Source organism: Elephantulus edwardii, unplaced genomic scaffold (assembly GCF_000299155.1).
Source record: "Elephantulus edwardii isolate Elephantulus edwardi_28Jun2011 unplaced genomic scaffold, EleEdw1.0 scaffold00003, whole genome shotgun sequence".
Taxonomy (NCBI): Eukaryota; Metazoa; Chordata; class Mammalia; order Macroscelidea; family Macroscelididae; genus Elephantulus; species Elephantulus edwardii.
In genome coordinates this window covers 34871274-34878932 of record NW_006399753.1, presented here as the reverse complement: position 1 = coordinate 34878932, position 7659 = coordinate 34871274, and the positions used below count along the sequence as shown (strand labels likewise).

Sequence of the window (7659 nt, the reverse complement as noted above, 5' to 3'; positions counted from 1 at the left end):
GAGGAAAAACATTCTTCTGTGTTCCCATTTTACTACTGACTACATATCTCTTTTATAAGTATAAATAAACCTTTTTTTAAAATTTAGCTATAGGTTTATAAACAAAAAACCTTAATGGACACCTTTAATGTTATTGCAGTTAGGTTATGATAAATTGACTTCAACTAATAGCAACCTAATGAACAAGGAAACTTTACTCTGTCCTGTCTATATTACCTTATCAATATTTGCCATGTTCAAGCTCTTTATTTCAGTCACTATGCCAATCTCTATGAACATAGTGAAATGATGTTAGTTATAGAACAGGGTTCAGGTCTCTTATTCATAGAGTTGCTATGAGTCGTATTTGACTTGATGGCACTTAACCATTGCTAAATGAGACTAGTGTTCCATTTTGGAGAAACATTCTTCTAAGTTGTACAGCACTCTTCTGAGCTAGTCTGGGGTTGCTATGATGATGATCCTTGTACCATTGGGTTGTCAAATGCCAAATGGTTGCCTAAGGTGGACAGTGCTTGGGGTAGCTCCAGTTTAAGACAGGTTTGGAAGCAGAAGTGGCATTCACTTCCTAAACCACGTGCTTATGAAAACTCTACAAACTTGCAGAAATGATGATAATTGTAGAAAGGCTTCAGGTCTTTTCTTTATAAAGTCACTATGAGATGTGTTCAACTCAAAGGCAATCTACAACAACAACAACAACAACATGCTAATTTATCCCCTTGAGGATCTTTCTCTTTTACACCGAACCTCCACTTTTACAAGAATAATGTCTTTTCTAAGATTGATTACCTCCTGACAACATGCTCAAAGTATATAGGATACAGTTTTGCTATACTTGCCTCTAAGGAGTACCCTAGACTTCCTCCAAAATACATCTATTTACTCTTTTGACTGTTTATGGTATGTGCAATATTCTTCACCAACACCACAGTTCAGAGATGTTCAGTTTTGAGATCTGGTGGCCTTGTAGCAAGAAGCCATGCTTTAAGCCCAAAGGAATCTTCTTCTTTCACACTTTAAATAAAGAGATCCTTGACAACAGATTTGCCCAATGCAGCAAGTCTTTCGATTTTCTGACTGCTGCCACAGTGGGTGTTGACAGTAGATCCAAGTAAAATGAAATAATTGACAACTTCAATTTTTTCTCAATCTATTGGAACATTGCCTAGTGGTCTAATTGTAAGGATATTTGTTTCCTTGATGTTAAAAAGTAACTCATCTTGAAAGCTAAAATCTCTAATCCTCAGTAGTGCTTTAAGCAATCGTCACTTTCTGCATGCAAGTTTGTGTCATCTGCATAGTGTAGGCAGGTTGCTAAGTCTTCTTCCTATTGCTGGTCACTGCAGGGTTTACTTAGTAACACCATTTTGTGACTTTGGTGTCATGAACACAAGATACTATTTTAAAAAAGAAATCCAAATGAAGGTGCTTTTCTTAGAACCAATTCCTTAAAATCATCCCACAATTTAGTCTCTAATTTCTTTTTTTTTTTTTTTAAATTTCGTGTGCGTGTACCGTCAAATCAGATCTGACTGGTACAGGAGGATATTGCGCCTCCTTCTCCGGCAGAGCGTCTGGTGGATTCGAACCGTTTTCCTCTGGGATTGCAGTGCAGTTTCTTGCCACTAGGCCACCAGAGCTCCCCTAGTCTCTAATTTCTAACTCGATGTTCTCGAGGAAAATAGACCACAGCAGTTATAGACCACAGTAGTTCTTTCTGTATTCTTTTAAATACCTTGAATATAGTCCATTCTCACCTAGGGTTTGTGACTAATTGTTTTATTTGGCCTACTTTCTTCTTGGTGGATCATGATGCTCATACTTATTTTTTTTTAATCATATGATTGGGATTGTCTCCTTGTAAGTTTTAAATCATTGTACCTGTGTGGTGAAGGTTCCTTATCTCTACTTTCTCCACTGCTCCACACCTTCATTTTAGAAACTTTTTAGATTTTTTTATTCTCATTTGGACTGGTTATTTTCTAGACTTGATGTCATCCTAAAACTTCCTTTCCTTGCACTCCTGGTCCACATTGATCTAGTATTTCTTGGATGCCATGTGCTTTCTTTGATTATTTGACTCCTTTGTTCTGCTGAAGTATGTTCAATCGACCAACTGCCTATGAAAAGATCTATGAAATGCAAAAAGCAAAGACCTTACAAATTTAAATGTATCTTTTTTTCTACTCTCACCTGTAATTGAAAGCTTGCCTCATTTTAGAATTCTAGGTTGCAGAAATGATTCCTTTAAAATCTTGGAGGCATTTTTCTCAATCTTTTAGCATCCCCTGTTGTTGCTGAGAGTTTTGATATCCGTCTGATAATCATTCTTTTGTAGATGATGTACTCATTTATTTATCTTTGGGGGCTTTTGAAATCTTCTTATCTTTGCTTCTGAAGTTACATAGCAAATGCAAATGCAAAGGCCCTAAGGTGTAAGGCTGTCTGATTTGCCTGAAGAATTTCAAAGGAAGAAGAATTTCCAGAATGGCTGGAACTGAGTTGGTGAGAAGGAAAAGAAAGAGATCAGAGAGTTAGAGGACAGTTCACATGGGCCATTAGCAATAGAGTGAGGAGAAATCACATGGATTAAGTTACACAGCAATTAGTGTAAGTACAGTCAAGAAATAGCTAGCTGTACACCTATAAAAAGTTGAATTGGCAAAAGTTGTTATAGACATATATACAACACCGACCAAAAAATCAAAACAAAACAAAGAGTGGTGGTTAATGTACAAGTAAATATCTTGTGGGATTTGGTTCCTTTGTTTGGAGGCTGAGAGTCAGAGTTTCACAGGACATTCCTGTTAATTGGCTTAAACATGATTAGTGCTTCCTCCTCTGGTGATGTAACCTGTAGGGAGTTACACTGCTAACCCAAAGGTCATGCCTCTCTGGTGACTGGAATCCACCAGCACAACCCCCTGCCCTGTGATTTACAGCCTCAGAAACCTGCTGGAGGGTCTGCCTATGAATCAGGCCCATGGTGACAGTCACATTGCAGAAATGATCTAACTTACGTGCTTCAATCCTTGCGGAAATCGTAACCCTTCCCCAAATTATTTTATCCTTGAGAAACAAAGCCTTCAGTTCCAGGGATAGACAAATGATGTAACGGGGAGAGTATCGGGGTAAGACACCATGCTTGGAAGGGGAGAGGGACAGAGCTGGAGAGAAAGACTTTGGATGAGATGGATTGACACTGTAACTTGGGCAATGAGATTAAATGTGTCAGAGTCAGTGAGACTGGCTCAGGATGGGGTGGCATTTAGAGCTAGTGCAATTAGGGTTGCTATGAGTTGAGGGTTCCTCGATGGCATGTAACAACAACAACAACAACATGTCCTTTAGCTTCTGAGATCAGAGGCATCACAGTGTCCTATAAAGGACTTCCTATAGGACCACTGGAAAGTTAAAAAGGGGAGGTGAATACCAAGTAGGCAAAAATGACCAATGTCTTCTGTAGACACTATCTTTAATGGTATCTTAGAGTTGAAGACATACAATTATATTAATGCTTATTGTATCTATGTTATAGACTTAAGAGGTGAAGTGGGTAAGTGGCTTCTCTTAATTATGTAATTATTTTCTCATTCATTTATTGATCTCTTCTTCAATGTGTCTGCTACTGAACAAAAGTCCTTGCTTACCTACTACCAGGAAAGAATAAAATAGATGAATGGGATCTTTTAAAAACGAAAAGCTTGTGCACATCAAAAAACTTCTCCAATAGGATAAAAGGGAAACCCACAGACTGAAAAAAAAATATTTAACAATCATGTATCTGATTTATACTTATACCTAAAATTTATAGAATACTCTAGCACCTGAACAAGAAAAAGGTAAACAACCCAATCATAAAATGGGTCCAGGATATTAATAGACACTTCACCAAAAACACATTCAGATGGCAAACAGACACATGAAGAAATGTTCAAAATCCCTTGCTATTAGAAAGATGCAGATCAAAACAACTATGAAATATCATCTCACTCCAGGAACAATAGGGAAGCAAACAACAAATACTGGTGTGGTTGTGGAGAGATTGGAATGCTTATTCACTCCTGGTGGGAATGTAAAATGGCTACTTAGTGGGTACAGCCACTATTTAGGACAGTGGGGTGCTTTCTCAAGAAGTTGGAAATAGAAATACCATTTTATTCAGCATTTCCACTACTGGGAATATACTCTAAAGAAACCAGCATCAGAACTCAAACATATGTGGGCACACCCACGTTTATTGCTGTGTTACTCACAATAGCAAAGAGATGGAAGCAACTCAGATGACCACCAACAAATGAATGGATATAAAAACTATAGTACATTCATACAATGGAATTATGCATTGAAAACAATGAGCATTACACAACATGGTGAGTCTGAAGAATATTACCCTGAGTGAAATATCTCAGTCAGAAAAGAACAAACACTGCATAACACCTCTATTATAAAATAGGACAGATGGGGGCAATGGTATTGGGGAGAGAATGGGAAAAAATGGGTCGATAATGAACACTGCATTAGAACAGATGAGGTGAAGAACTGTCCGAAAGGAATATATGATTAAGCACTATATGTATGACAACAATCTGGGTCAAGGGGTACGTTGTGAGGTGGGTTGGGGTAGCCATGGGGGGAACAAAAAAATTCAACAATAAAGAAAATAATAAATATTATGAAAAAGGAGAAATATTAAAAGTGAATTTTAAAGGAAAAAAGTCCTTGCTTACCATATCTAGGGCATATTCCTTAGATTTCATTTCTATCAACCTAGTTTATAAAGAGCAAGTAAATATAGGCTTTGCAAGAAGTTCAGACATTTATGAATCAGATCCAAATATGCTATCATCAGATTTTTCTAAGAAAGTGTATTTTCAGAGGTTACTGATAACCCTCACAAATGAATTTGTTCTTGGTTATCAGGAGAGTAAGCCCACATTGAAAATCAATGTTCATTCAAGAATTCTCATCTCACAAGGCAGCTTGTTCTGTACTCCAGGAATTGTGCAGAAAAGGGGAAAGGGAATGACTTGTGATTTGAGGAATATGCTTTGACAGCCAAAATCTAAAACACATTAAAAATTTTCCAGAGGGGCTTTAAAGGTGACTTTGGTGGGGGAAAGGAAAACAATCTTCTCCCAGAGAAGTCAGTGTGAGAGCACTGCCTACGAAGATGGCCCAGGCTAATGCAAGGTGAAAAGAATTTTGAAAAGAGAGATTGCCAGTTGAGTGCTTTGCATTTTGGAGATACAGGTTAAAACACTATAAATATTGAAGAATCTGGAGACTAGGCATGAGATGGTGGCACCTGCCAATAAGCCTGCAGAGCCAAGAGAAGGAAGGCTCTGCTACTGTAAATGGGAGTCTGGCTCCTGTCACCCTGAAAACACACGCTGTCATTGAAATGACTCTCCAAAGTACTCCTTGGAAGCTGGCTCTGGAGTAGGCTGGTCCACAGGACATGGCTATGAGATTCCTCTGTTCCTACGCCACTGTTAACCAGAAAGAAAGATCATTTAATTTACAGTGCCCCTAGAAATCTCTATCCTAAGTTAAGAATGAAGGCAATGAGAGTGGGGAAAGCCTTGTATGTCAACTCACCAATTTTTTGCTTTAAAGGAAGTACTCCATCTCTTCTCCATTGTTTAGTGAGTTTAGATAGAAAATGCTAGATTTTTAAAATGCGGAAAGAAAATCCGGAGTTGATGTACTGAATATAAACCACACAATTCAAATAATTAGACAATAGTGAATGATGATACACTTTCTTTAATATAATAATTTCTTACTATTCAAGATAATGCTTTCATTAACAAAGTTCACTTTCGGGGACTTAAATAGAGCACAGTGCTAACAAAATGAGTTAGAAATAGGTTTAGGTACTTATTGAAATTTTGTTTCCATTTCAGAGTGAAAGATGATATAAATCATTGTTTTTCTAGATTTTATAAAGAGTGTTAAATGTAAGGGGGGGAAAGTATGATCTTGGATATATATTACTGACTTAAAAAATTTAAATTCATGCTCTCTCAAAACTGCTAGAAAATCTGAGGAGGATGATTTTTTTTTTGTTCAAAGACTTTTTTAGCATAACTTAGACCTTATCTTAGTCCCTTAGCACTGTTTTATCAGAAAATCAACAAGCCAGTAGTTTTAATGAACAGATATTTCATTTCCCTGGTGAAGCAGTGGATCAAGTATTGGGCTGCAAAAGGAAAGGTGGTTGGAATCTAAAAGCCAGTTTTGCAGGAGAAAGAAGAGACCATCTGCTTCAGTAAAGATTTACAGCCTTGGGAGGTCACAAAGCAGCAGTTCTTTTTGCCCTGCAGGGTCTCTGTGAGTTGTTATCAACTCATCAGCAATGGATTTAGGCAAAAAGTCTGAATGGAGGCGTCAGCTCCAGGGAAAAGATTTTCTTTATTAGCTCTGGAGGAAAATTCTTTTCTGCTTCCCTCCCCAACCCTCCAACATTGGCTCCTTTGTGGTTTTCACAAGTATGGCGTCTGTCCTGCCTCATCCTTATTTGCTAGTCTGGAAGCATGCTCAATCTCAACAAGTGATTGGTTTAGTGATAAGGTTGTTATCCAAAACTGCGAGGAAGCCCTGCAGAGCAGAGAGCCATTCCATCAGAACAGCGACAGCCTCAGCCCAACCCACCGGCGACAGTAAGAGATGGCAACTGGATTTAGAAAGTATGGGCTTCTCCAGTGGATGACAAGTCTCCAAGCCAGGACTTGCCCATCTATGTCCTGTGAACGGGCTGAGCAGAGATTCAGTGGCAATAAGAGAATGAGGGCCCCAATATCCAGAGTATTTATAATGAAAAGTTTAGAGATGCTTATGATTATTTCCAGGCCGTTCTTTGTCATGAAGAAAGATGAGAATGGACTTTTAAACTAATTCTAGACGCTAGTGAGCTAAATGCTGCCACTTACAGACTGTGGCATTTTCAGAGAGTTCTCCTAAAGTCATTTCAAATAAGGAAATGAACTATATCATTGCAAACACTGAGTTACAGCCCCTGGACTACCAAATTTGGCATCAGAGTTTTGGTAGAATGATTAAATAAAATCTATCTCAGGAATTTGAGTTCATTGCTGATATTCTTAATTAGGAGGCAAAGAATTACCAGGCATGGCAGCCTAGACAATGGGTTACTTAGGAATTTAAACTTTGGGAGAATGAACTTCAGTTTGTAGTCTAATTTCCCAAGGAAGATGTGAGAAATAACTCTGACTGGAAGCAAAGATTCTTTGTAATTTCTTACACATGACTGGTTACAATGATCCCATTGTGCTGGAGAGGGAAGTCCAGTCTACTCTGGAAATGATCAAACTAGTACCACAAAATGAAGACACAAATATTTGAAAGACTTTATAGGATAGTGCTTTTCTAAATATCACAATCTATTGAAAATTATTTGATTTATGACTAACTTCCAATGACCACAAGATCTACTTCCATGCCCAGTATAAGTCATGCTCTTTGATAAGAATGGATATAGATTGGTGAGCTCTGGTGGTCTAGTGGCAGGAAACTGCACTGCAATCCCAGAGGTGTTGTTGTTATGTGCCGTCGAGTCGTTTCCGACTCATAGCGACCCTATGCACAACAGCCCTAAACCCTGCTCTATCCTGCGCCAACCGCACTGCCTCT

The 7659-nt window shown here is 38.2% G+C and overlaps 1 pseudogene; it reads left to right on the top strand.

The window, feature by feature from the left end:
* Nucleotides 1–3456: 3456 nt before the first annotated feature.
* Nucleotides 3457–7371, top strand: LOC102853365 (annotated as a pseudogene).
* The last annotated feature ends 288 nt before the right edge of the window (nt 7372–7659 follow it).